Source organism: Manis pentadactyla, chromosome 7 (assembly GCF_030020395.1).
Source record: "Manis pentadactyla isolate mManPen7 chromosome 7, mManPen7.hap1, whole genome shotgun sequence".
Classification (NCBI taxonomy): domain Eukaryota; kingdom Metazoa; phylum Chordata; class Mammalia; order Pholidota; family Manidae; genus Manis; species Manis pentadactyla.
In genome coordinates this window covers 131481359-131508945 of record NC_080025.1, presented here as the reverse complement: position 1 = coordinate 131508945, position 27587 = coordinate 131481359, and the positions used below count along the sequence as shown (strand labels likewise).

Here is a 27587-nt window from a genome sequence, read left to right as displayed (position 1 = left end):
AATCCCTTTATCCATCCCAACCCCAGGGGCTTTTCTGAGCTCTAGCTTTTAAACTCTAACTGCCTATTGGACATCTGCTAACACCTCTACTGCCAAATTCATAATTTTCCTTCTAAAACCTCTGAAACCTTCCCTCTAAACCCAGCATCAAAGTTTATGGGGAGGGAGAAGATCAGGGAAACAAAAGGAATCCCGCGTCTCCAGGACCAGGTGTTTTCACATCCCGGGAGTCCAGGCACCTGAGATTCTGAGGAGGGCTTGGGAATCTGCCTTTTTAGCCAGCAAGCAGGAAGGTTCTGATCCTGTAAAAGTGGCAGCATGGAAAGAGCGCTGGGACAATGTGCTCCGAGGGTGCCGACCAGGGCCGAAACCTGAGAGTGGAGCGGAGGGCCAGCTCTCTTCGGGTCCCCCCGCACCAGCTTGCTGAATGGCGTCACCATTCGTCCAGTTGAGAAGCCTGGTACTGCCGGCCTCTCCTTTCTCACTTCCCCTCCCTGACAATCACCCCCTGGGTTCCGCCTCCCGCCGCTGGGTTGAGGCCTGTGCTGACTGCACTGTCCTGTCAATGGGTCTCCAGGCTAGACTACGTCCAGGGCCGCCCACCCGTTTCCCCGGCTCCTGAGAGATCTTCATGGAATGAAACTCTGACCAATCCGCTTCCACTTGAAGGCCCACTGTGGCCGCCCCTTCCTTGGACCCGAACTCTTCACATCTGATGCCAAAGTTCTGGCCGCACCTGACTCTCTCCCCTCACTGAGCTCCCCTCCAGCGCGCTGGGATTTGTCATCACCCCACTCTGCCAGGGCCGCCTCGCCCCATGCCGCAGCCCTGCCTGGGCCGGCCAGGACCTGCTCCCAGCCCGGGCCAGGCCTGGGCTTTGGTGAGTGATCCCCCACCCCCTCGCCCTGCCCGGCCCACCGCCGGCCCCCCTGGGCTTGCTTATGCTGCTGGAGCACCCCACCTCTCACTGCGGGCAGTCGGGCTACCACTCCGTCCCTCTAGTTTGTGGGTTACCCCAGGGAGTTCTGCTCATCTTTGCATCTCCAGGGCCAATGCTTGAATGGAAATGAACCGCTCATCTATACAGGAAGTGTCTACTCCAACATCCCAAGAGTAAAGCTGGACTTTGTCCTCTGCTGTGCACTTTCCCCTCTGTGCCCCAGGCCAGACCCCAACAGCCAGGCCCTGTCCCGTGGGCAGGAACGCCTTCCTGGCCAGGAGCCGCGCGGACTCGAGACCCACACTCAGGGTTGAGCTCCAGACCCTACCATTTGCTGGTAAGTTTCCGGGCAGGTTTCACAGCCTCTTTGTACCCCAGTGTCACCATCTATAAAACGAAGGCACTGGCACTACCCCTGCGTCAGGATTGTTGTGCGGATGCGGTGCGATGCTCCGTCTGAGATGCTACAGCGCTGCGTGGCGCGTGGGAAGTGCTGCGAAGTGCCAGGCAAGCCTGGTCTGGATGGCTACTGCCTCTTGCAGTGATGACTCGCCCTCCAAGTGTCTGTGCCGGCCCCAGGCCCTTCTCTGCCTTTCTCAGAGGGCAGACGGCTGTGGCAGAGGCACCCGGCTGGAGATGTGCCTCACCATGCCAGGCAGGCCCGTCCTGGGACTGGCTCGTGGCCCCTCCTCTCGGAACAGCCTCCCCTCCTCTCTCCCTGCCCAGCTGCGCCCACCCTCTCCAGCCATGCTTCCTCAGAGCCCCGCCCACAGGAGCCCCTTCCTGTCAACCCAGCGCCCCTTATGGAAAAATCCCTTTTCCTTTTGTTCAGCTGAGATTGAGTTGGAATTTTCCAGTTGGAACTTTTCCTCAGAAACTTAGGGAACCAAAAATGCACACAGGTCTTAGGAAAAAGGCCACATTCCACGAGAGTGTAGGTTTCCCCTATGGTCGAAGCTCAGACCAAAGTTGGAGGGAGAGTTGGTGGGACCCCCTCTCTTGTCCGAGATCTGAACCCCGCTCACAAAGACCCTCCTTTCAGGCCTCCGCTTCCTTCCCATCTCCTCTGAGGCTCCCCTGCCCTGCCTGCATGGGGAGGGAGTCCAGCCCTGGACATCTTCCCTGGGGGAGAGAGGAAGGGAGCTGGTGCTGGAAGTTTCCCTGTGTTACCAAGGTAACCCTGGCAGCTCAGATCCTAAAGGCACGTCCAGCCTTGTGACACAGCCACACCCCTTTCCAGAATTTCTGGGGAAAACCTGCCCATGTAGCTGGAATCTTGCCATTGGCGGGTCGGGTGGGTTCTTAGCTGAAGTTTTCCTTGCATTGAAGCCTCTTACCTCAGGGGCACCAGGGCCAACACATGAAGGGTTGGAGACCCCTGAGCCCACGATGCAATCAAGTCCTGAGGGTGAGCTGACCGGGTCAGGCCCCAGGCTGGGGGAGCGAGGGGCCCCCCGAGCAGTCATCCTGGAGAATAGGGTCCTGGGACACTGGAAGCGCCTTCAGAGTCATATACTTAACTCCCTCTTCCTACAGATGAGGAAACTGAGGCCCAGAACCTGCACAGGTACACAGCCTGGTAGTGGCAGACCCAAGACCAGAGCCCGGCTCTTCTGACTCTGGGCCAGGTAATTCCTCCGACAGTGAATACTCACTGAACCCCCTCCTACAAGCCAGGGACTTCACTGGCTGCTAGACAGGGCTGACCTGGAAATCCACATGCAGGCCAGGGAGAGCTTAGAGAGGCAGCCACTCCGTGCCCAGTGGAGGGCTAACCCCCCGGAGAAAGAGAGATCCAGAGAGAAAACTCCGCAGGGCTTTGCTGCCTGCCCAGCAGCTGCCTTGGAGAGTCCTTTCCTGGGAGTTATTCTCAGCAGTCCTTTCCCCAGGCTTGGCCCTGGCCTTCCACCTCTGACCTTAAGTTAGTGGCAGGACATTTCTTGGGACGTAGTGATGGTGTGTTGGCCTGGCTTATACCAGCTCATGAAAGCTGATGGTTGCATTTTCAGGGATTTTGCAAAAACATGATTTACTTTAAACTTAAATGGTAAAAATATGCAATTAAATTACATTAGAAACAAAGGTAATAAATACTCAAAATTCATCACCTCCTATTTTATTGCATTTTATCATTATTTATGCTCTTGGGGTTATTTACAATTGTATCTGTATGGTGAAATATTGTAAGATTGTACATCTCTTCTGTGTTTAATGATGTTACATTGTGGCTTAAAATAGGCCTCAATGGGAGTATTTACACCACAGAAACAGGCAAACACTACAAATGAGGTTTTTGTTTTGTTTTTACGTTTACCTTCCACCTGAGAGATGTATGTGACATCCTCATTTTAGCAGACTGTTTGCACGTAACTACTGAACTTCCATAGTGTGGCTGCCCCTCCATCCGCCACTGTGGAAAAAGACCACGCAGGGCTCAAATCGGAGCTGCAAATGGAGAAGGTTTGGCAAGGAGAAGGAGGAAGAGAAGTGAAAAGGAAAGGACACACACACATCTGCTCTGGTCCTTCCTTCCTTTCTTCCTTCCTTCCTTCCAGTCACCTGTTCTTTATACTTGTCAAGTATTTGGAATACCCACTGTCTGTCAGGCACCTTGCCAGCCTCTGGGAGGAAACAAATAGCAGAGAAAGAAAGACCTTCCCTCTAGCACTGTTTTCTCTTGGAAATAAATAGAGCCCATTTGAGCCTAGGAGTCTATTTACTATAGAACTTACAAAGGGTGGGAAAAGCAGATCTCAGATTCTATATAAGAGCTAAGGTCCCAGGTTGTATCTGGATTACTTAGCACGCAGATGTGTGGGAAGTGCTTAAGCTTTAAGCAACTTAACTCGTACTTGATATCACAAAAAATGAAAAGGATCTTGAAAGTTCTTGGTCCAGTAAACAAAACCCCCCACTCATATATTTGTGCAGTTGCACAAGAGGACAGTGTGTGTACACATGCGCATGTGGGCACGTGTGTGTTGTGTGTACACCAATCTATTTAGGATTCCCTGTCCCTTCAAGCTTCTCTCTCTCTTAAATGTGATCATTTTGCCCCCTGTTCATTGTCCTCATTTTCCCTTTTTATAGAATGAGTTCAGAGAGCCTTCATGGTTTTTATTTCTTCTGGTCTCTTTCTGGTCCCAAATTTTGACATCCCCAGACTGGCCCAGGGTACTTGTTAAAAATGCAAATTCCCAGTCACCATCCCTTGCATTTCTGACTCAGTGGGTCTGGGGTGGGCCCAGGAATCTGCCCCTTTCCCTGGCTCTCCAGGTGATTTGAGGCAGGTGGTGTAAGAACAGCATTTTGTGACACACTTCCTTGTACCGCTCACATAAGCGGTAAATGACATGATGGTATTGTTTTTCCCTCTAGAGAGGTTTCATTTCTGCTCTTGCATTCCCACTCCCTGGCTTGCCAGCTTCACTAGCACCGCTGAAGTTGCCTCTGTGCTAGCGCAGCCAGTCCCTGTGAGCCAGCTCCATCAGCCCTAAGGCTGTAATGAGCCGGGGCTTGGATCACGTTGTGCCGGGTGACTGAGGATTAAGTTGGTGGGAAACCAGCCATCAAAGTTGTCATTCACAATTTCGCCACTTAGTGGCGCCATGACTCCACTTACTTTTCTGAACAGTTTGGCGTCCCAGAAGTTCCTACTTTGAAAGGGAATGCATCTCCTCTCACACTCACCACAGGTTTGGGGGATACATTTTGGATTGAGTTAAAGAAGAGGGTCCCAAGGCATTGACAAAAAACGGGATTATGACAATCACGTTGGGAGAGGCTGACCCATACCTCAGAGTCATGGGGGCTCATATTCTGTCTTCCCTCCAGGCCCTAAGGCAGAGAGTGCGCATCCCCCGTAAGGAAGGAGCTAATATTTGTTGATTACCTCCTGTGTGCCAAGCACTTTCCCTGTCATCTCATTTTTTCCTCATGATAATCCTGTATTTATGTCTCTCTTGGGAAGGACAGCGGCAGGGCTGAAGAAAATGAGGCTCAGAGAGCTCTCTCCAAACCCCACATTCTTTGTGCACACATCATCTGCATTCATTCGCTGATCAAACATTGATAACAAAGCAGATTTACAAGCGATTCTATTTTGGACACACCAGTAGGTACTTGGACCTCTGCCTATAACCAGGATGGGAAATACTGAGTCCCCAGCTGCCACACAGTGTGTAGAGTGAATTGCTTCTACAGCCAAGGGTAGACAGATTTAAAAATAAATGAGAAGGGAAATAAAGTACTTTCTAATGAATGAGCTAACAGTCCCATCAGCAGCTAAAATAAATGAAGCAACAGTGGCACTCAGGCAAGCCAGAGTGAAGGCCATCCAGGTGTGGAAGGCCACTTCTCCCTTAGTTTGCTAAGGACATCTCTGTCCCTCTCATACCCAAGACTTCATGAAGCTTCAGCTCCCAACGCCGCTGGGAGGGCGACCGGGTGGAGCCACATGGGATTTTCAAAATAGATGATGTCCTTGCTGTCTTTACCCATCTCTTAGTCTCAGGCAGGTGCAGGCAGGGTGGGGTTACAGGTTAGTGAAGGTACAAAGAGAACTTTAAAGGGGCTAAATTTAGGAATTACGTAATGTCAATAGGGAGACCATTAGGAGTGTGTATGGACTGGTAGGAAGGAGCCCTGCCTGAGCACAGCCACTAGAGGTCACGGTGGGAGGCATGACGAGGCCTCTGCTGTCACGGATCTTATGTTCCAGTGACGGGAGATAAAGATAAGCAAGCATGCAAATGAATAAACAAAATCAGATAGTGAGGAAAGCTAGTATGGAAATAATGATGTGTAGATTGACTGAGCATGACCAGGGGCTTAGTTCAGAGTGGGTGGCTGTGTCTCCAGGAGCCATGCCAACTTTCCCCCGCCCCGCATCCTTTCCTGGATCAATTCAGGGCTGGCTTCCATAGGACGCGAACCACGGATATGCATCAGGGAAAATGGCCAGTGTCATTGCTTCTCGATGAGAAGGGTAAGAGATTTTTCTGAAGGCACCACCACTCTGGCCCTGATCGGTATGCCGAGGAAGCTGGAGATCTGCAGGAGGCTGTTGTCTGCCTGGGTCGCAGACTGCTCCAGTTAGAGAACCAACACTTCCCTTACGGAAGAGGGAACTCAACATGGAGGTGCAGTGCCCTCTTCAACCTCACGTGGCTTTCCATTCCTTCCCTGGGCCTCTTTGTCTGGAAAAGGAGCGAAGAGTATGGAAAAATTAACAGTAACTTCTGGTTTTCCTGGTTCGTGGTTCCTCCACATGTGGCAGGGCAGGAACCAGCCTGGAAGAGAAGATTTCCAAGGTAGCTCTATACTCTATTAATTTGATGCAGCCAGTAAAGTTGGCTGGACTGTTGCTATGCACTGGAGGGCTAGCAGGATCATAGTGCTCGCAATAGCTCCTGCTTACCCAGCACCTAGTGGGACAGAGAACCATGCATGAATTTTCTCACACCCTCATATCCCCTTCAAGTTGACAGTTCAGACTTGAGGAAACAGGGTTCAGGGAGGTTAAGTAACTCACTCAAGGTGGCCCACTGTCAATAATAGAGTTGAGGTTTGAAATCTGACTTCAAAGCATTGGCTTTTTTCCTCCTGCAGGGTGCCAAGGAGAGAGTGAAGGAAAAGAGCAGGAGAGAGGAAAGGAGGGACTGGGGAGAAGCCCTGTGTAGGTTGGCGATCCCCATCAGACCCTTGTAGGATTTTCCCTCTCCGGCAATGAAGATAGACTGACACTCCACTGCCTCCCCGGAGGAGGGTGTAGTTCCTGATCCATGCCTCTGTCACGGGGTTTCCTATTTGGGTCTCCAGGTTCCCCTTTTTTGGAGGATGGCTCGTGATAAAGGTAAGGTCACCATAGATTCTGCTTCCTTACCCAGCAGGTGATGTCAAAGGTGAATCTAGCAAAAGAGTACTTTTTAAAAATGAATTTGAATGAATCTAGCAAAGGAGTACTTAGTAAAGGTTGTTTCTAAAACAGAATCATTCACAAAAGATTGAGCAACCCTGGAGACCCGGTAATGTAATCTTCTCGCTTGACCAATGAGGAAACAGAGGGTCAGAGACCCTCAGTAATGTGCCCATGGCCCTGGAGCTGGTGAGGGGCACAGCCAGGACCTGCAGTCTGACCTGCTGTCCAGCCCAGCTGTGTGGGACCATCAAGATGCTGCGAAGACGGAGTCTCCTCATGAGAAAGTCCAGTTTCCAAAACGTGCATGGGTTTGTGAAGTCATGCAAATGATTCCCCCAAATGGTCAACCCTATACACATACCCCATTAGCCTAAACTATTGCTTAAGAGCCTCCCACTTTAACCCCAAATTATCATCCTCTTTCTCTCCCTTTCATTCTCCCCTCCTACTCTTTTCAAATCCAACCCCCACCCACTAAAGTTTTCAAATGACTATTTAGAATTTGGGCATAAAGGTCCTCACCCGCGCTGACCCAAGACCTGCGCCCATGTGCTACCACCGTATGGTTGCAAGTTACTTCTGCCCCCAGAGTCACCACCTTCCTTTCCTGCTTCCCCTAAGGGCAGTCACCCCCAGGAGCCACGGATGGCAAACCAGATCAGCCCCCGAAAGTTCTGGCTCCCAACTGGTGAAATCCTCTCCTCCTGGCACTACAAGTGGCCATTTAACAGGTGGTATCACATGACTCAGCTTCTACAAAGCCAGTACTAAATTGCATCCTTGGAAAACATATATGTCAGTAGCTACACTATGTTCATTTTTCATTTATTTGTCCTATTAGGAATATCCCTTCTAGAAGAAGAATAAAGGCAAAACAAAAAAGCAAAACTAACAGGCAACTCTAAAAAAACACCCCATTCCAAGGCCCACTGTTTCTCTTGGGCACAAGCTTACTTATCACCTGTGTGCAAAAAGGACACCTGACTCGGTGCAGATATGAGAGCATTTGCTGCTCAAAGTGACTTCGGAATACCCGCTAAAGGGCACTGTGAGAGCCCAGCAGAAGGGGTCTGTCTTTCAAGGAAAGCTGCAGCCAAATATTTCTTTAGAATTCTGGTGAAAGCCCTATCAAATGTTACAAGAAGCATTGAAAGGACAAAATGTGCTTTAAAAATAAACCAATGAAAGAGCAAGCCAGCCCGGGCTGTTAAGGTTGCCGGCTGGTGGTAGTGTGTGCGGTGGGCTGAGCGTTGATGTACAATGAATGCCATTGCCCTCGTGTTAGCCCAGCACTGGCCCTCCAGAAGCTGGGGGGATTTGCTGGCTCATGAGGTGTCATTGCTGTTTCCCCTTCTGTCAAGGAAACAGTACTCCTCCTTTAGGGGTCCGCCCTCATGCTGCCTGTTCTGTTAAAGCATTCCAGCATCTGTCTGTGCCTTCTCTAAAGCCCTGTCAAGTTGGGCTCCTCGTCTTTCCCTAATGTTTTTATGTCCTCTGCCTACTTTATGTCCTTTATTGGATTGTTAGTGGCACAAGGACTATGATTTTTTAATTATTCTTTTTTACCACCACCACTGTATACAGTAGTGGCACAATAAATAAGGGATGCGATTGTAGAACTTGCCAGTCACCATATTTTTATGTTGGTTGGTAGTTTCATTTCTGCTTCCTAACTTGTGGCTTCAGAGATGGGAGAAAGAGGCCATCAACCAAATGCATAAGATAAGGGGATTGTTTTACTGACTTGACTTCATGCTTTAATGTTGGATTTTGACAGGATGGAAGGGATCTTGGTCAATTTTTTAAAAATCAAGAAATGCAACCCATTCTTGGAATATAAGATGGGGGCATAAATTTCCAATGTTACCATTTTTCTCACCCAGAAGATGAACAATAATTCCTATCCTAACTATCTCACAGGACTACTCAAATAAGATAATAGGCACGTGAAAGCTCTTTGCTAGTAGGAAAGCATGATATGGGTGTAAGGTATTATTATCTCTTTAATCTTTCTAGTCTCATAATGGAGAGAATTTTCAAAGAAATTGGGAGCTCATTTCAGTCTCTCAGCTGCCTCTTGCTGCATGATATCCATGGCAATTAAATGCTGCAGAAGTCTGGCTGAATTCAAATAAACAGCATTGTGAAATATGTTTGTCAACCCTCTAGTGCTGCTGAAGACTGGCAGGATTCTCCTCCAGACCTCCGAGACTCTCTCACTGGCCCAGATGCCCATTGGCATAAGAACTCCACAGATGCCATTCTGGGTAAGACCTTTATTTCATGCATTCCAGTTTTCTGCTCTTCCGTGACACCAAGGGTCATTCTGCAGGACAGTGTGGCTGTTCCCTGTGATTGTGCAAGGCAAGGCCTCCAGGAGGGACTTCAGGGAGCTCTGCCCAGACCCTGCCACCCCTTCCCCTTCCTGCAGCTGTTGGGTGTACGGCGGCTGGTGGCTCTCAGCTGAGTCCCAATCTGGGCATTGCCTTCAGACTAAGAGAACTCTTGGTCCAAAGCCACACTGCCTCTTAAATCCAGTGACTGCTCTGAGGTAGGGAGGGGTGGGACATAGCCTGGCTCCCTTGTCTCAAAGTGGGACAACCTTGAAAGGTCATCCCAGCCCCAGAGCTCCCCATGGGACCTACAGAGGTCCCTGAGGCCATTGCATTGCTGCTCATTTCCCCTTTGCCCAATCCTGTGACCCTGACCCCCAACAGGTGTTGTTCTCAAAAACATTACTTAATAAAGTTCCTGCATTCTGAATTCCAAGAAACTACCTGTGACACATCTCACATGGCTTTCCTGTATATGAGTCACTGGCCTGTGAGGACATTGGAGAGGGTGGGTGGGTTTCATGTCCCCAGGCGAGGTGCCTTGGCCATCAGTGGCGTCTCCATTTACCCTAGGTTGCCATACAAGCATTATTTCCTGGGTCCCATCATAAGAAAAAGGTTGGGAAGCACTAATGTAATGTGTGGTACACTCAGAAATAAATATGTTTTAACACACTGTAATTTCCTTTCCAATATCCATTCCCTCTCTTCCTTACTGAACCCTGATTTTAATTCCAGGCAGTAATGCTCTCAGCTGAAAACAAAACAAAACAAAACCTGCACATTTCTCATCTTCCTCTGCAGTCAGGGAGAGCCATGCACATAGATAGCTCTTGCTCAGTGGAGAGAAGCAGAAATTTGCTGCTCCCCTAATAAGAGCATCTCCTCACTGGCCTTGCTGTTCCCTCCTTTGTCTTCTTGCCTGGAACAGGGACGGGAGACTTGTGACTGAGAGGAGGCCTATGAGCTGAGTGTATACATCATTTATTATGACATAAAAATATTTCCCCCAACTTGGAAGCTTGAAACATTTGTTATTTCACCGTTTCTGAGGATCAAAAATTATGGGGAAGAAGGTTACTTTGATGTCTTTTCCTGGTCACACAGCCCAAATTTGGCATAGCATGGGAGGAAACTACATAAGAATATAAATCACAGGAGGCAGGGATCATTAGGGGCCTTCTTAGAGGCTGCCCCCACCATCTACCCGCAGTCCCCAGTGACACACATCCATCCTGCATGCACAATGTACTCACATTGTCCCCAGGTGTGCAAGTCTCATCCCATTACAGCATCAACATACGATTCAGAACCTTGTCGTCTAACTCAGGCCGGGCATGAATGGGGCACCTCGGGTGGTTCTGGCAGCTCTCAGTGTAGTTCCATCGCTGCTCATGCATTCTCTGTAGCACAGCACTGTGGCTTCGTGACTTGAACGTGTCAAGGAGTAGGGAAAGAAGGGTAATTTGGCTATCTGTTATTTCAATCATCTCTCTACCTGCCCATCCACTGCACTCTAAAGCTGGAGTGTGCATATGTGAACCTGCACGCACACACACTCACACACACACACACACACACACACACACACTCTTCCCCAAAGCACACTGTGAGAAGTGGTGCTCCAACCAAATAGGCAAGACAAAGCAGACAGCACTAAGCAAGAATGCCCAAACCTGGTGTTTCTAGGATGAGAACAAGGGGATCTGGGGTAATGCTGTTCACAAGGGGCTGAGCCAGCAGAGGCCTCCTGAGGATCCACACTCTTCCTCAACCCTCCCTGGAGCTCCCCATAGAAAGCCATGATGGAGCAAGAGCAGGATAAGGCGGAAGAGGCCTGGCAAGTTTAGGACTGGGCAGGAAGTGCTGGGAGCAGAAAGGACTAACAGGGAAGTGTGCAGGGCCGTGTGCCATCTTGCTTTAACATTCCAAGGAGGCGTCTGATTTTTTTTTATGATGCTAACTGGAACACTCAGTGAGCTGCAAAATGGGAGGCACAGAAACACCCCTTGGTGAGAATATCTTCAGTTGCTGAATTGCTTAACGGTGATCTGAGGTCCCTCTTTCCTGTCTAGTTGATGGCACATCTTTGGCATTTGGGTTAATTTCCGATAACGCTCTCGGGTATGGCCAGCCGAGCACTTTCTTCCTTGTGCTATCTGTGTGAAAAGCCACACTGAAGGGCTCTCAGAGAATGATTCCAGGTACAGCTGTAACAGCCAGCCCCGGATAGCACCTTGGGGGCTCTGCAGATGTTCCCAGAGAGTCCATCACTCTCTCTGCGTTTTTGAAGTTCTTTCTACAAAATTAACATTAATAGCCAACTGAACCTCACTTCTTCTCAACTGAGGCCACTAAACAAGAATTTGAAGGTCAACCTTTTCACCCTGTATGCAAGTAGGAGAAATTTAAAAGCATACAGCCAGGAGCTAGCATCAAACCAGCTTGGCTATTCGTTCCTACCTAATCTTGCCACCAGGTTCCAACGATCCCCTTCTCCCAGCCTTGTTCCATCTGGCCAAGACTTTGCCACGAGCTCCGTAGTCCATGCCATGAGTTCCAGCCGAATCCTACCTATTCTTGGTTCCAAGGACTTCAGCACATCCAAGAATCAAATAACATCTTATCCTGCACCTTCAGACGATTGATGTCCCATTTTTTAAACCAAAGTCCTGAAGATAAATGCTATCTCATGCTTAGCAGGAGTCTCCCCTGGTCCCTACTTGTTCTAGATCCTTCTTCCTGCAACTTGGGTTTGTTGAGGCCCTAACTATTGCCATGTCAAGGTCAGTGGCCTTTCCACTGTGTCCCTCACTTGTCAGGCCACCTATGAAAAGCATGGCATTCACAGTGGGAAGAGACTTCAAACGTCATCTCGTCCAACCATTCTAACATGTCTTGCCTGACAGTAAACTCAGAGAATTATTCAAACACCTCCCCAAATTCAGAGCTCTCCATTTGTCATGATGAATAAGAACAACCTCAAGCAAAACATTTCAAAAAATTGCTCTCTAATGCTAAAGGTCAAGTTGCCTTAGAGGTCTAGGGATGCTGGTTTCAGGTTGTTTTAATCACTGCCTGGATAATGGGTCGAGGAAGCCTGGCCATGACTGTCAGACTCACAAGGCCAAGGTGCAGACAGTGGCAAAGGTGAAAAAGAAGGAGGCACCCCCTCTTGCACAGTCATGCTGAGCCTGTCCTCGCCGAGACTGAGCACAGACACCCTGGCTGCCTCCTAATTCAGCCCCAAGATGACATCATCACCTCACATACCGTAGACAAGCCTCTTGACTAAACAAGGAAGCCTTTATGGGCTTTAGTTTTTCAGCTTGGGGATGATCTATGAGTCTTTGGGTCTGACTGCTCTAGAGGCCCTTTGTGATAAGGAATATCCTTCTTGGATTCAGAGTCACCTAAGGATCCATGGACAAGCCAAGGAAACCAGGTCCTGCCTCCGCTGAAAGCTTTGAAGCCTCTCTGCCAAGCTTTCTTCATTGCGCCATCTGTGTGTAGGCGGGAGAACTGCTCTCCTGGAGAACTTGCAGGTTGCCCCCCTCTAGTCGTATGACTGAACACCTGTCCTTGACCCAGTTTGCGTCCATGTTTGTCTGAAAATGCACCCTTACAGATCACCCTTACAGTACCTGCTGACAGGCTGGATGGCCAAACACATGCGGGGAGGCTGGGGGCAGGGGCCCGGTGCTTCTTGTGGATGTGGAGAAGGCCCAGTCAGCTACATCTGCGAAGCCCATGAAATGTTGCAGATTTGGGGCAAAATGGAATCAACAGGGACAAAAATAATTCAAAGGGGTCCCCTGCTGGGAGCTCCAAAGCTTCTGCTAGAATGCTCTTTGCACACTAGGTAACAGGGATGGCACTGTCTGGGCAGAGGGAGAAAAGCGTGGATGCTTTGGCTGAGCCTCTTCTGGATTGTTTACTCTGGGAAATAGCTAACCAAATAGTGGCAAATTAGCTGTTCAATTAGATGCATCCTTGATGAGGGATGGGGTTCTTCACGACTTTTAGAGGGGCTGGGGGAAGGGGCAGTGAAATTGTGGCCACCTTCAGCCAATGTGCCAGCAGTCACAAAGGGCATCCTTGTTATCTGGGGGACAGAAAATACCAGTGACCCCCCAGGAATGGGGAAGGCTCTGCAGGGGGTTCTAGAACCACAAGTGAGCAGGCTCCTTCCCCCACTGGCATAGGCGCGAAATCCGTGCGGCGCACTCAGATTTGCAGGACTTCGCCGGGAGAAGGCAGGCCTGATGAGCACACTGCAGCCTTTGAGAAGATCAATGTGTGGACAGGGGGAAACCAATGAATGTAATTTATTTAGACTTTTTAAAAGGCTCTATACTAACGGCTGTTTTTAAAAGTCACCATGAAATCTGGGTTTTAAAGGACTTAGCTTTTTGAGGTTAATGCCAACGAAGACACCCACATTTCCCTGCCTCCATCCCCACAGAATACGGATGACTCGGGACTTTTACCCCATGTAGCAATTTCTGGGCAGTGTCCCACCTCCTCTCGTTCCTCAAGAAGTGACTTCCCACTCTCTTCCTTTCTGAATTCCCAGCGTGATCCTCTCTTACTTAACACTTTCTACTTAGTGTGTAGATACATGTGCATATCTCACCCTCCTAATAGACTGGAACCCACACAGTAACAGGGCAGAGCTTAGCGACTGTGTCACCCTCTACAGTACTGGGACTGGGACTCCCTAACTCTGAGTCAGAGAAGACCCAGTGACTGCAGGCCCGGAAATCTGAACCCCTGTGGTCCCCACCCTGGGGGCACTGTGCTAACACCTCAGCATGGCCAGCTCTGCAGAGCCACCATCCCCGTCCCTCACCCTGTGAATACTTACAACTCTGCTCCAAATGTTAAAAGTATATTTCGAAAAAACATGTCCAATTTTACCAGGAATCTGTTATATTCAAAGCTAGGTACAGCCTTTCCCTTCCTTGGCAGCTTACTTTGGAAGCTGAAAATGACCTTTTTTGTTTTAAAAAATAATAAAGTTAAAATAAAACTTGACCTCTATTTACCAACACAACAGTGCAGAAATTTTGCTTTAAATAATTAAAAATACTAATAAACTACAAAGAAGCCCTTCTCCCCAGCTATAGCAAGAGATGTCCACTTTAATGAAACATTGATATAATGTAGCCATTTTGACTCCCAGATTTCATTAAAATGGGACTGTATGCATGTGTGTGTGTGTGTGTCTGTGTAGCCATAAGAACAAATCCCAAAACCACAAGTACAAGCACTGTTAGAAGCTCATTAAAGTGGCCTTCAGGATTCAGGGAGCAGGGATGCATTAAACACCGTCTCCCTGCCAGCCTCCCTCGGTCACCAGCGCGCAGTTTGGAGTCAGCCAGCATTTCTGAGGTTATAACTCAGCTGGTTAACGGCCTGTGGACATGAATATTACCAGCCCCAGGGTCATCAGTCAACTGGGGTTTCTTTGACATCCTTCCCCACCTAAGCCTCCATTAGGCCATGGCCCTAAAAAGGGGGAGGGGGCTTCCCCAAGCGAGTCTATTCAGCTTACGTGGCCAGGGAAGGATTTTCTGTTCTATAATGCAGAGAAGTACCCTGGAGCAAGACTGAGACTGTGGGAGCCAGGCCTGCTGGGGACACAGCAGAGACCCGAGCATCCAGGCCAGCCTGACCCCCCACCTGGCCTGATCCTCCCCCAGCCTGACTGCTCACCCAGAAGGTCCACACAATCCCCACAACTTTTAAGAGCAAAGTGGCTTTTCTTTGTCCTTACTAGCCAAATGCGTAATGTCATGTGTCCACCATTACAGTATCACACAAAATAGTTTCATTGCCCTAAAAATCCTGTGCTCCACTCATGCATCTCTCCTCTCTCCCCTCAAGCCCCTGGCCACCACAGAGCCTTTTACTGTCCCCACAGTTTTGCCTTTTCCAGAATGTCATATAATTGGAATCATATAGTAAGTAGCCTTTTCAGATTAGCTCTTCTTCACTTGGCATATACATTTAAGGTGCCCATGTCTTCTTATGGCCTAATACCACACTTCTTTTTCTTTTTTGTCACTGAATAGTCTATTGTATGAGTGTATCACAATTTATCCACTCACCTATCAAAGGACATTGTGGCTGCTTCCCAATTTTGACAATTATGAGTAAAGCTGCTATAATCATTCACATGCAGGTTTCTATCAGACATAAGTCTTCAACTCATTTGGGTAAATACCAAAAAGCCTGATCACTGGATCATATGGTAAGAATATGGTCAATTTTGTAAGAAATTTCACAACTACCAAAATGGCTTCTATCTTGCATACCCACCAGCAATGAGGGAGAATTCCCATTGTTCCACATCCTCACCAGCATTTGGTGTTGTCAGTATTTTGGATTTTAGCATCCTAATGGACATGTTTGGTATCATGTTGTTGTTTTAATTTGTAATTCCCTAATGACATATGACATTGAGCATGCCTTTACATTTTCATTCCTAGTTCATCAGCCCTACGGTGTCAGAGACTCTTCTGTGTCCTTCATTGCCATTTCCTCTGAGCCTCCAAACAGCATCTATGCAAGGTAGGCTTTTTAAAAGTGTTTGTTAAATGAATTAATGAATCTGAATAAGAGCAGGATTTATGATTTTTAGTCCTTAGTTGCACTTCATGTTCAAGATGATCCCCCAACATCTTATGGAAACTGGGTTTCCACCCATAGACCATTGTGGACCTGCCACTGTGGGATTACCCACAGTTCCAGAAGGGGTGGGGTGATGAGAGAACTCCTTTTTATATTTTGGGGAATGTGGTGAGCTGAATAATAGCCTCCTGAAGATGCCCATATCCTGATCCCCAGAACCTGTGAATATGTTGTCTTATGTGATAGAAGGATCTTGCAGGTGTGATTAAAATAAGGCTCTTGAGGTGGGGAAGATTATCTTGAATTAGCCAGGTGGGTCTCATATAACCACAAGAGTCCTTATAAGAGGGGGACAGGAGGGTAGAGACAGAAAGAAGGATCACATGGTGATGGAAGTGAGGGTTGGAGTGTTACAGAGCCACAAGCCAAGGAGCACTGGCAGCCTCTAGAAGCTGGAAAAGGCCAAAAAAAAAAAAAATTACCCACCAGAGTCTGCAGAAGGAGCACAGCCCCACAGGCCCAGTTTAGCCTTCTGATGTCCAGAACTGTAAGAATAAATTTGTGTTGCTTTAAACCACTGAGTGAATGGCAATCTGTTTGAGCAGCAATAGAGAAACTAAAGGAGGCAACTGCATGTAAGAGTATAAAAGTGTATAAAAGAATATAAAAGTGAATGAGAAATGCTAGAATCAAAACTAATCTCTCTGAAGGACTGATCTTGAAGTCAAGGAAATAATGAAAGCCTCTTGAGAGGAAAAGCTTTGCATCTCAGCAGTACATGCAGAAGGCCGGGAGGAATAAGGAAGTCCAGCCCACCAGTGGCACAGGGAAGTGAGCGCTCCTCGCCCGTAGGGTATGTGTGGTTGCTCTGTGCATGCCCAGGGCCTGGTGAGGCATGACATGCAGAGCACATACTCAACAAATGGGCATGGGATGAGTGGAGTGGGGAATGGAAGAGAAAACTGGGACAGAGGCAGTGACTGGCAACTTGTCCGGGGTGCTGAGGTTCCCCAGAACCTGTACATGCCCATCCTTAAAGAGGGAAGGAAAAGTACTGCAAAGAAGGTCAGCATTGGTGGTCATGGGGGTCAGTTTTTGTTTCCATTTTCAGTGCTTTCCGAATCATTCTGTAGTTCCTAAGCCACTTGTACACTGAGCTGCGGACCCACGTATGCTCATCCTGGGTGCCAATGGGACACAGCCCCTTGAGATCAGTTTATATAATCAAGGGTGGCTGCAGAGGTTTTATTTCGAAGACAAGGAACCTGGTCCAGCTGTACAGATGGCAATTGGTCTGCCTGCCTTTCCTTTAACCATATCTGTGACTTCCGTTTTGCCCAGAGCCAGAGTATACGCGCAAAGTCAGCCCTATTCACTGGTTTCCATAAGAAATCCCAGCAAACCAAGCATTGTATGGTTTTTAATAATATTAGTGAAGCTGAATCCCATTGTGTGGCATATGATATCCCACTTGCTATCTTATTCTTCCTCCTCTTTGCTCTCCCTTTTCCCCTCCCCAAGACAAAATAAAGACATAAATAAGTTAATTTTCTTATGCAGAATAACTTTGGTTCTTTCTCCAAGACCTTGGCACCAGAGAGTAGTTGCGTTTCAAAGGTACTGACTATGCAAGTGAACTTATCAACACATTTTTCTAAAAAAGAAAAGTCTCTTCCTAAGATAAATTCTTATACCAGCTACTAAGGATAGAGTTTTTTTTGTGTGTGTGCACGTGTGCATTTGTTTTTCTATCTCATTGTGCCTGGGAACTACAGCTGAGTAGAACAAGACATCTGTCACACAAACCATCTCCCGGCCAGGACCCCAGGTGCTCATGGCTGAGTTCTGCAATAAAATAGCAAGTCAAACCTCAGAGAGCATTTTCATCATTATCTGCACAGGGCTCTGGGAGCACAAGAGCCTGCCATACTGGCCCCAGCAGCTCTGCCCTGGTGAGTGATGGTGCCGGGGGCTTCAAACATGCCACAAGACAACTCCTATGCTCAGATATCTAGACCTTCAAATCAGACATCTGTTGGTGGCCCAGGTGGAAAATCCATGGCTAGATGTTGCTTTTGGAGTTGGCCCAATCTGGTGTCATCCAGTGAACAGGAAAAGGGAAACTGTAGGTGTCACTCTGTAGCCAGGATAACAAATGCATGGAAGTCACATGAGTTGTCCTCACCTCCAAGGTGCCTTGAATGATCTGGGAGGAATTTAAGCATTGAAAAGATTAACTGCCCCAAGTTCTCATCAATGGATGGCAGGGGTAGCCTATCAAGGGTCCTTCTGTCAGATTTCTGTAACAAATGGGAGGTAATTCATAAAACAAAACATGTACTTTGCGAATTTGTCTTCCATGGCACATAGCGGTGTGAGCTGTCTTGCTCAAGGTTATATAAGAATAACTTCAAAACTTGGAGAAAAGAGAGCCTGGCTGACCTGGCCCTCTCTCCCTTTCTCTACAGCTCTGCCATCTCCCTCTCCCCTTACTGTCTGGGAGCACATATATGGAGACAAAGATTCTTTCTCTTGATCCAGGAAAGGTCGGACACTGTTCTACCTCTGATTAAAGATGTTCCTGAATTTCTGTAACTACTTCCTCACTCCTCCATCTTTCCCAGACCTCCCAGGTAACTCACTTGACATGTGAGCTGAGATCTTGGTGCTGTAAGTGATGCTAGAAGCTACTTCTGTAAGGCTGGACATCCTGTTCCTATAAATCTCAGATCAAACCAGTGCCTTTATTGCCTGCTAAATCATATAATAATTTTTACAGAGTGTGAGCTAAAGCCCTTTCTTCCTTCTGCTCCACACTCATTGTGTTCTCATCAATAACCTTCTAATCTCCTTAAGTTGTAAATAGATGAACCACAAATTGAAAGAGATGAGAAATACACTGGAAGAGAGTTGAGAGTACAGTGCTGTTGTAAGCTTTACTTGGCATCAATACTAATTTGTTTCATCTAATGATGTGCATGGAAGGAGCACAGAACAGTATAAGAAAGTTTGTGCTCATGGTTATAATTCTTGTACTTGAGTTCACAGGCGCCTGCAGCTTCCGTGGAGACCCATGGGTCTGTAACTCTCTGTCAGTGCTCAGGGTCCCCTAGGTGTTCCTGTAAGCAGCGTTATGTCCAGACAGAGGTCACCCAGGTGCAGCAGGACCCTGTGACCTCATGCCATCTGCTTGCTCATCCCCACAATGGCTGCTTCCTCTCTAGCACAGGAAGAAGGTTCTAACTGGCTTCTCAATGGCTGGATGCTTTGGCATCGGCACCCTTTCTTTCTCCCAAAGCTGAATTGAAAGAACCTCTCTGGACCATCCACTCATCCTGCCTTCTCTTATTTCCATCAAACTTCCATGGATTTTCTTTTCTGTGGGTTCATTAGTATTTTTAACCAGCCCCAATATCTGTAATTTTCCTTCACACTGTGCATCATTTAATTTCTAATATTTTTATTCTTCTCTTCTCTCCCACCATGCACACATGCACAGAGTAAAAAAATATATATCCAATACTTGATTTTTAGATTTCCTTTTACCTACACAGCAGTGCACTCCCCAGCTCATCTTTTACCCTGTGATGAGAAGCTTAGATTTACAATGGCCGCAGTCTCTCATACCAAGGGCAACTACCATGTGTTGAGATCTGTGTAATCCCTGATGTGGAGACAGGGATTGGGAGCTTGGGAGTCAGAGTGTTTAAAGAACTTGTCTAACATTAGACTGTTGGTAAGTGGTGGAGCTGGGGTTTATTTCAAGGTCTTTTTGACTCTAGATCATGTTTTCTTAACCCATGGCCTGGTTATGGTACTGAGTACTGGGAATTAGTACTGACACTAACTTTGACTGTTGTATTACTCCCCCTGTACTGCTAGACTCCCTGTCTTTCCATATATTACTCATATTTTTGAAAGGATAACAGAATCTTTGTGGATTCTGTCCCACCCTTACACTGCTAGCTCTGGGTGGCCTAACTGATCCCACCCAGCAATCTCCCCAGGCCACACTCACCATCACAAAAACACCTGTCCTTTCTTCAGATGTTGGATGAAAGCAATTTGCTTTATTTCTAGACCCTCAGTGTAAAACAAACCCATATTTAAAATCATTCTACCAGTCACTTTAGGAATTTTTTATTTCTAAGAATTTTAAATGGTAGTGTTTGTCCTTGACAAAATAATTAAAATCTGTACATGGCCTTCCCAGACTTCCCAGCCTGAAAATGGGAAAAAACCTACAGACTGAAAATAATCAAAAGGACTTAAATGGTTCATGCATGGCAAATTCTTCTGTGTTTAAAATAGATAATTTTTTAAATAAACAACAAAATTCAATAAATACACATGAGCTCACTTGAATAAAATCCAAGATATTTTTGTTTTAGGGTTTCACTGTTTTTCTGATTCATATTGTGGGGCACAAGAGCAATTTATTCTCAACCTGTCTTTCTGTTACTTGATTTAGAGGTCTATGCATCAGAGAGACAATTGTTTCTAGAGCCAGGACTGACTAGGTGTGAATTCCAGATTGATAGCAATTAGTATTTCAATAAGGTATCAGGCTGACTGAAGTTCTTTTTATACTGATGTCAGCCTGCTCCCAAAATAACTTTTCTTCTGAATCTAGACTGTTCAGATGAACTTAATATTATTAGAGTGTTTTCAAATGTTCTTAGCTATTCTCACGTGTTCCCAGATAAACTTAAAAATTTTATTTCCAAATTCCAAAAAATCGTCCCATTAGAATATTGATAAGGTTTTTCATAAATGGATAAACTAACTTGGGAAGAATTACCATTTTTGTAGTATTCAGTCTTGTTACCTAGAAGTGTGCATATGTCTCCATCTTTTTAAACTTAAATTTGTAAGTGGTGACTATATTTTGCTATTTTATTTCCCAAATTATACCAATTTTATGCTTTTTAAAAAATGATTTCTGCTTTTACCTCTGCCATTCCATGCTTTCTAATTCCCTAAGATTTGTTTTATTCTTACTGTTCTCTTTTCTTTTCCCCAAATAAGAAAATTGCTTGAGTTAATGAATTTGCCTATTAGTAGAGCATTGGCTGCCTTCCATTAATTAGCCTTCAGTGCTTCATAGTTGGTCTGTTTTATTTCCCCCTTGTTTTGTTAATTATAGTTTTGATATTCTGTTTGACTCAACAGTACTTTAAGAATTTTATTTTATCTTAGCTGATTGGGAGTTTAAGCTTATTTCTTTAAACTCTTATTATTTGGGGTAATAGAGGATGTGACCAAAAATACTAGCATTAGTAATATTACCAATAACTAACATATACTGAATGCTTATTATGTGCCAACCACTATAATAAGCTCTATAAAAACTCATTTACTTCTCACAACACCCTAGAAGGTCGCTGTTATTAATATACACATTTTATAGATTAAGAAACCAAGATTAGTAAACCAGAATGTGGCCCCAAAATTTTGGCATTGTTTTCAACCCTTAATAATAATCTCCACCCATTTGAATTTATGGAGGTTGCCATTAAGGCCTAGTATTTATGATCAGCTTTAGAAATGGTGCATTGATGCTAGACAGGAACTCTGTTTATAGGTACCAACCTTGAAGTACATCCATTAGTGGACATTTCTTTTGTCCTTATTTGTACTGCCTGCCTCATCAAGAACAAAGAGGTTTGTTAAAGTCTCAATACATGTGCTTTTCTCCATTTCTCCTAGCTGTGCCTGGAACAAGTAAGCCTCTTAAATTTGTAGAAATCTACCCTATCATTGAGCTTATTTGCTACAGTTTCAATTCTGTCCTTTACTGCCCCCAAAGTGATTTTGAACAATTCTTTAAAAAAATAAAATAAAATCAATTTAAAATTACTTTGCCTTTTAGTTTCCCTGCAATCCCTCCTTATCTCCATTACCTCCATTTGCATCTCACCCTGCTACCTGTTCATTTCAGAGGCTTCCCTTGGTACTTGCTTCTGTTTCACAGAGGCTGTGTCTTCTTACAGACTGCCAACGATATCAAGTGGCCCTCTAAAATTTTCCTCTGGTTTCAGAGATCTGCCCCTCCACCAAGTGGTGGGAATTGTGTCCTTTTTTCTCCCTGTGTTTTCTCTTTCTTTTTATTTGTCTCCGACTTGGTGCCTGCTAAGAGACAGGGCATAGGAATACTCTTGACCGTACTCTCTGTCCCTTTACAGCTCTGTATCTGGCTTGTGAGTGAATACCCTAACTCCTACCCTGATTCCTAGCTCTATAAGGCTTTTTTATTCAACTTTGCTGAACAGAGGCAGGACCTCAGCTTGCACCACTGCTTGACTCTGATACACCGGTGGGAACACCAAAAAGACAGTCTCCGCTTGCACGATTGAAAGAGCTCTTCCTGCCTCCGCCTTGGCTGCCAACAGTTTTTCTCAAGTGTGGCTCTAGTATCCATGAGTTTTCTGGAAATTTTTAAATTCTGCATTTTAGTTTTCATGATACTCTGAAAAGGGTATCATAAAGATTAATCTGTTTCAGTGGTGATTTGCAATGGAAAGATTTTACATATAGCCAGATTTTGGTTTTTTTTTTAAAGTTACAGTTCTTAAAAAGATCTTGTTCTTAGGAAATGAACACTGGAGTGTTTATGAATTTCAATAAGGCCTGCAAACTACTCTCAAATGGTTCAGTGAACGTGTGTGTGTATAGAGTTAGGAAGGCAGATAGAAGTACACTGTCAACGATTTGTTAACAACTGTTGATCTGAGTAAAGGTTGCGGGGAGTTCTTTGTATTTCTCGCAACTTTCTTGTAAGTTTAAAGTTATATCAAATTGAAAAGTTTTTAATAATATCATGACTTTCATGGGCATTGGTCCACTAAGTTTTCTTGGAGTGTAGAAAAAAAATTTCTTTCAATTTGAATTTATTCAAGTTGCGAAACATCAGTACATCCTCTGCTGTCCCACCAGACTGATCATTGGATGGACCAATTTTAGAAGCCTCAACCAGTTTATTTTCCTGCTTGGAATTTTCTGCTGGTTCCTGAATACCTTGTTCAAAGTGGCTAGTCTGGTCTACAAGACCCTCTGGAGAGCCCTTGCCCAGTCCCACCTGCGGCTACTCCTTGCTTTTCATTTTAAAACATTATTTTTGGCTTCCTAGCAGTGCCCTATTATTGTTTCTTCTGAGATTTTAGTCAAGTCATTCACTCTGCACGAACTGTCATTCCCTAACTCTCCTCATCACACACCCTTCTTTCTTTAACTGAATAGCTGTTAATCATTTGTTAAAACCCAAGTCAAATACTGCCTCCTGCAGGAAGCCTCCCTTGAATTGTCCCAGGCTAAGTTTGCCTACTCTCAGCTCCAGCAATCCCTGTGGCCCTCCATTCTAGGCCTTTACTGCTCTCTGTGTCTCCACCCAACTGTGAGTTCCAAGATAATAGAGAAGTCAGCCCCCTCTCTGGGTCTCCGCATCTAGCACGGTGACCAGTAACAAAGATGTTTCCTAAATGATGTAAGTCTATGGGTCTTAACTGCCCTTACATATATATTTTTCCATCCCGGCAAAGTTCCTGAACATAGTAAGTGCTCAAAGAAGAGTGTGTTGAATAAGCGAATGAATGCACAACTTTCACACATGCAGTCTCATTAAATGCTCGTATGCAAAACCCAAAGCCGAGAGAAGCCCTGACTGCAAACCTCCTGGCATCATTTACCAAAAGCAGTGGGCTATTTCAAGTCAGAGGGGAGGCGACCCAAGGTGACGCACCTGCCTCACAGGTATGCGTGTCCACTCACGGACTGAGGCCGGAAAGAGTAAACTTTTTGAAGGGCAATGATGGATTTACTGGAGCTCAAAATAAGTCCTGAGATACCTCTTCTGAATCCTGCCTATTCAGCAAGGGGTTAATGGGAGCTTTCAAGCAAGTAGATAATTAACAGGATTAAATCTCTACCTGTCAATTAAGCCAATATATTTGAGTATAATGCTATTTAATTCTGTACCAGGAACAGTGCAATAAATCAAAGTTTACAGATGTCTTCAGCAAGCCCTTGATGGATGAAACACTGTAACTCAGAGGTGCATAGAAAATCTCAAATAAGATAACCTCCCATGTGATTAATATAGCTGTCTGCATTGGCATTGGCTCCAGAAGGTTCTAATCCAAACATGTTTAACACCACATACTTTATTGTGACAGATTTAGACACCTGAACTAACTAACCAGGCAAATGGTGCTTAATTATACTGACTCATTATGGCCCTCAGCAATAAAGCTGGGACACAGAATTATGGGCTAATTCCCACCTCACACGGTCACATACAGTATAAGCAGCCCCGTGTCCAGAGGGCTTTATAGGTCTGGTGCACAAGGCACGGGGTAGAGGAGCAGTCTGATTCCTCTAGGGGACACTTTCCTTCTCTCTGTTCAGTGGGGCTTGTCCGCAGGCCTCGTTCAGACTGACCAGCCACCAAATGCCTATTTACCGATCAGAAGGCGAAAGACACAAGTAGACATGAATATCTCTATGAACACTTCGTTGTCTAAAAATCAAAGAAAATTGAGGTTCAAATCTTTTTTTTTTTTTTGTATGCAAAGGATGGTAGCTACAGAAGTACGTATGCACAGCTGGAACTCTGTTGTTTAAGAGGCTAAACCAAATGCTTATCAGCCTTGTGTATTTATTCTGGGATGCAATCCAAAAAGCACGGCCTTCTAAAGAGGTATGCAGATCTGAGTAATCACAAGTGGGCTAGGAACCTCCAGATATAAAATTCAACTCCCAGTCCTGTCTCTAAGTTGAACTTATACACAGGGGACCTCTCTCTGTCTCATCTGAATGTCAAAATGTGCAGAATTCCCAACAGGATTAAGCTGTTTGACTCCATGTGTGCTTACGTCCCAGGGTAACCATGAGGAGTGGGTGTCAGTCATTGCTGGCTGACTGACAGAAGAACCAATGAGGTGTGCCATGTGTGTGAAGATGGTGTGAGACAGAAATGAAGTGTGACACTAGTCCCTGCTCTCAAGACACACCTCATTTATTTGGGGAGAGCAGAACAACACACACTAAGGATTACAGTTATGGTGTTGGCCGTACGTGAAATAAGAGTTCAGTGAGGAGGGAATGGGCCGGAACCAGTCAAGAAAGCCTTTGTGATGAAGGTGAGCAGGAGATGAATGTTAAGGAAAGGGAAGAAGAGCTTGGACAGGTGGAGGAGATGGTGTAGGATGCTCCAGATTGTGCGGTTGCCCCTTAGTGGTGGGTGAGATTGGTGTGATAAGACCACACCTGGAAAAACCCCCAGAGAAATCTGAAACCAAAACTCATGGCAAGAGAGAGACACTTAATGTTATTGGATAAAGATGTGACAACGTGAGAGAGGGTTGGAAGAGCCTGCATCCAGCGCAGCTGTGCAGAGTGGACTGGAGAAAAACAAAATGAGCCGGGGCAGGCAGATGGGAGGTTATGCAAAATCTGGGAATAAAAGCACGAGCATCTTGTCTGCAGCAGAGGCGGAAGAGTTCAGACAAAGGAATTGATTTGGGAGAATCAAGTCACCACATTTCCACCTCTCTCCTCTGCTCTTCTTACTGTTCCTCCTCCCCAAGGATCGACTGAGCAGAGAGTAGGACGTTTGTTGACTGCCATCGGCTGCAAGAGCCAGTAACCTGGGCTCCAGCATCTTCCTCCTGATCCTCGACAGCTTAGCCAGCCATCAGTGGTGAAAAGCTGTCAGCATAAGAGGCTGAACTTCATCCCACTGCGAGCAGGTAGTCTCTGCAGAACAGAAGCAGACAGAAAACCCCTGAAACAAACTCTAAAAGACATCAATTCTGTATTTAAGGAAAATTAATTTTCTGGATATGTCGCAAGGATCTGATATAGTGCCTGCCACTTAATAGATGCTTATTAAGCATTTTTTGAACAAATGGCTGAGTAGATTAATTGAATTTGCATACGATAATTTTTTCTCTCATAATAAAACAGGCCTTCTGTGAATCCCAACAACAGTCCAAATTGCTGTGGCCTTGGGCAAGGTATTGCACCTCTCTGAGATTCATTTTCTCACCTGTAAAATGGAGATGATGATGATGATAATAATACCCCACACTGTCGGCAGGGCGAATGAGATAAAGTATATAAAATTCCTGAAAAATAATCATAATAATAAATTCCATGATGATAATGCCAATTAACATTAAATGCTCTCTCCACTCTCTTTCCATAATTAATGGATTTGACTGGAGCATTTCTTGGTTACTAATTTCAAAGTTCCTAATGACAACAGAGCTCTATTGTCACATCGGCAATTGTGAGTTTTCTCCAATCCCTTTGTTATTAGAATTTCAGTTCCGTCATCAGTCATCTGATTAATTTAGTCAGCTTCTGTCTCCTAGCTATATTTTCCAGTTTTTATTTAACAAAATCTCATGAACAGAATGAATCTTGTGGGGTTTTTTAAAAATTATCTTTGGGTAGGCTATATATTGGGTCAAATATCAAAATGAATAAAAGTCATACATTGAGCAGATTGATTCCTACCCCTGTGCTCGCCCCGCCTGTTCCTCAGCTGCTTTGCCTTCTCTGGGAATTATTATTATTTTCTTACATATTCAGTTTTTTCCTTTCCATACACAAAAGGTGGCATACTTTATAAAATGCTCTGAATCTTGCTTTTGTCATCTAACAATCCATCCTAGGGCTCTTCCATGTAAGAACACACCGTTTCTGGATTTTTTTTTTTTTAAGTAACAGCTGCATGGGATTCTACAGTGTGGCTGTGCCATGGTTTATTTAACCAATACCCTCCTGTAAACAAGCTCTTCCCAAACTTTTGCTATTACAAACAATACTGCAATAAATAATTTCATACTTAACGTATTTCATGTGTGGGCAGATAATCAAGAGAATACATTCTCGGAAGTGGTTTTGCTAGCCCAAAGGGTAAATGTACTTATTATTTTGATAGATATCGCCAACTTGGTCTTTACATGAATTCTACTATTTTCTACTCCCAGGAGCCCTGTCTAATGGTGTGAAACAAACATGTTTAAAGCAATGTAACAAAGGATAAATAATGGAAGTAAGCTGAATGGTGGGTAAAGAGAATTGGCACATTGTAGGCTAAAATTGTATTATTTATTAGGAACGGGAAAGCTGTGTGTTGGCTGTACTAAAGGTGGGGAGATGAGATTTACAGCCCAACACTCATTATAATATTTTCTGTAACAGCAGTAGCAGATCTTGTGTGTGTGGCACATCACAGCCTATAAAGCCCTTTCTATCTATTAGCTCAGTTTGATCTCAACATCACCATGAAGGATGCGAGGCAAATAGAATTATCAGTCCTCTTTACAGAAAGATCAGAGACGCGTCCAAGGTAAAACAGTTGGATCCCCACACAGGTGAAACCTCTAAGGGGAAGGGCTCAACCATATTTGTGTCTTGATACACAGAGGTCTGTGAACCCCCTGCAGTTTTTAATATCTGAGCCCTCTGATGGCTTCACTCTCTCTTACCATCCCTCTGACTTCTACAGGAGAGAGAATGGGCTGCTGTTTCAGCCTGGCGATGCAGAAGTAACCCCCACGCCAACCTACACCAGAGCCTCAATCCCGAGGGGGGCCACCAGCTGATGGGTGGTTAGAATTGTAGCCATCTGAGATGAGCATGGGGCTTTACTTGATGCAGAAAAAATGAAATTTCCTGTGCCCAGGATTCTCACCTGGCCCTGGTCGGCTAGCTCACTACACACGTGTGGGCAATACATTGCTATATGTAT

General features: G+C 45.6%; 1 long non-coding RNA gene across 2 annotated transcripts; it reads left to right on the top strand.

Annotated features, from left to right (window-relative positions):
- Positions 1 to 991: 991 nt before the first annotated feature.
- Positions 992 to 25990, top strand: LOC118922613 (uncharacterized). 2 transcript variants are annotated; one of them, XR_008998560.1, is made up of 6 exons: positions 992 to 1277; positions 2477 to 2568; positions 5851 to 6252; positions 9030 to 9127; positions 15688 to 15769; positions 24707 to 25990. It is a non-coding gene; the product is annotated as an uncharacterized LOC118922613 (long non-coding RNA). The 2 variants fall into 2 exon arrangements; XR_008998559.1 differs by having other exon boundaries at positions 992 to 2348.
- Positions 25991 to 27587: the final 1597 nt, after the last annotated feature.